This window comes from Sinocyclocheilus grahami, unplaced genomic scaffold (genome assembly GCF_001515645.1).
Source record: "Sinocyclocheilus grahami isolate Dianchi unplaced genomic scaffold, SAMN03320097.WGS_v1.1 scaffold3608.1, whole genome shotgun sequence".
Taxonomy (NCBI): domain Eukaryota; kingdom Metazoa; phylum Chordata; class Actinopteri; order Cypriniformes; family Cyprinidae; genus Sinocyclocheilus; species Sinocyclocheilus grahami.
In genome coordinates this window covers 8,093-10,204 of record NW_015508701.1, presented here as the reverse complement: position 1 = coordinate 10,204, position 2,112 = coordinate 8,093, and the positions used below count along the sequence as shown (strand labels likewise).

At 39.1% G+C, this 2,112-nt stretch overlaps 1 pseudogene; it reads left to right on the top strand.

Annotated features, from left to right (window-relative positions):
- Positions 1-175: 175 nt before the first annotated feature.
- LOC107576376 (glycosylphosphatidylinositol anchor attachment 1 protein-like) overlaps positions 176-2,112 on the top strand; it is a 3,596-nt pseudogene continuing 1,659 nt past the window's right edge.

The window sequence follows — 2,112 nt, the reverse complement described above, 5'->3', positions numbered from 1 at the left end:
TACAAAGCAGTTTCGGTTTTCGGCCAAGTGCATCCAGAATTTTCATTTTGGTGCATCCCTAAAATTTATGGCAATATATTCACACAATGGGTTTTGTTTGTTAACCAATTAACCTATAAAATGCAAACACTGAAAGCTGCCAAACTGATCTCAAACCAGTACAAATTTGGTCCACATGTCTAAACGCGCTCAAGCAGAAGTGAAACCGCCCGATCTGGCAACGCTGTTTCCACTGAAGCTGGCTAGTGTTACATTTGAGCATTGCTGCTGACTGTGTGTTAGCTCCAGAGGAATGACTGGGACACGGCTGAGGGCTACACGCACGCGGCGCAGACCATGATGCTGATGGTGTTGAAACAAGCTTGTGGACGGTCCTGGGGTGATCACGGCCTCTTCCTCCGCTATCACATCGAAGCCGCTTCCATCCGAGGCATCAACAGTTTCAGACACTACAAGACAGACGCCACCACCATTGGCAGGTTGGTTTTTGTATTGCACAGAAAATTAGTTGCAATGCATAAAAATATACAGCCATGACCAATACTAACAGTCAAACACTTTCTGATATACTTTTATCATGCATTCCTTTAATTCAGCCCTTCTTCTGTTTCACTGTTTGGCAGGTTGCTGGAGGGAATGGTCCGTAAACTCAACAATCTCCTGGAGCATCTTCATCAGTCGTATTTCTTCTGCCTCTTGCCTTCTCCCTCTCTCGGTTTGTCTCAATTGGCTACTATATGCCGGCGTTTGGCCTCCTGGCTGTCATCTTACTGCTTTGAGTATCCTTTTCAGGACTGGGTCACTTCAAGTTTTTAATACAAGAAAGAAAGAAAAAAATAAGTAAATATCTCATTTAAAAACAATCAAGATTTTCCACTAAATGAGCACAAGGAAGACAAGAAACGAATAAATAGAACTAATACAAATAAATAGAAACTCTAGGACACGGAGTATAGATGAACGAATCGTTGAAATCAAATATAGAGTTAAAAAACTAAACGGTGTGGATTTCATTTAATTTTTTTCTATTTGAAACCATTCAGAATTATCTGTACTGAGCTAAACTCATTGTACTATTTTTCATTTTCGTTTTGTATTAAAAAAAAACGCGTGTGGTCACGTTTACTATTCCTTGGAAAATTGGAAAACATCTAGTCATTTTAATAGGAATCCATCCAAGTTGGTCATGTAGATTCACTGCATTGACAAAAAGAAAACTGCTTGGTTTGAAAGTGACTTCAATGTTTGCAGTGCTTCATATATCGCTACAAACTCTTAAGGACTTGTTTTATAAGATGGGCCCAGAAAAACTTTTACCATTTCTTTCAAAAGTCTGATGTGGCAGTAAACTTAAGTCAAGTCACATATCGCTACTCTATTGACCTCCCAGCAAAATGTGGCCACAGCTTAAGGCTATAGATTGGTCCATGTATTTGCATGTTTATAAATCTTTAAGGTGGAATTAATTGTTTTTTTTCTGAACAAAACCACTGGGTCATGCAGTATTCCAGAATATAACACTATCTTTACCAGAACACAATAATGCATTTGTTAGAACCCTTAATTTGGCTGCAGGCGCTGGATCTCTGGGTTCATCTGGGAGCACCAGCTCTGGCAGCAGTGGATGGAGTTACCGAAGCAGAGCAAGTGAGTCTCATGTTATGTAAACGCAAGTATTTTTACACCTGAAGAAATGAATATTTGATGTTATTTGCTAAATATTTTAAACGGGAGAGTGGGATAAGTTGTTGCACGCTTTAAGTTGCTTTAAGTAAAACTACACCTGATTCTCTTTCAGGATGTCTGTTATCGAGTAAAATTGCATGAAAGCATCTGCATCTTGGTCTGCATTACATCATTTGTACATATTACATATGCTGCGCTTCTGAAATGTTGCCAAGAGCTAAAACGGTAAATTAATTCCTGTTAATGTTCATGCAATTAAGGTTATGGCATTAATAGCAAATGATAGAGTTAACGGGAAACCAACTGCAAAATCAAATTGAGGTCTTTTTGAAATGCACACTTATCATGATCCTGTCAGTTCCCGTCCGATGAGGAAAACTCTGCCCTGTCTATTTTTTCTCCTTCTGCCCCACTGTAAAATGTTAC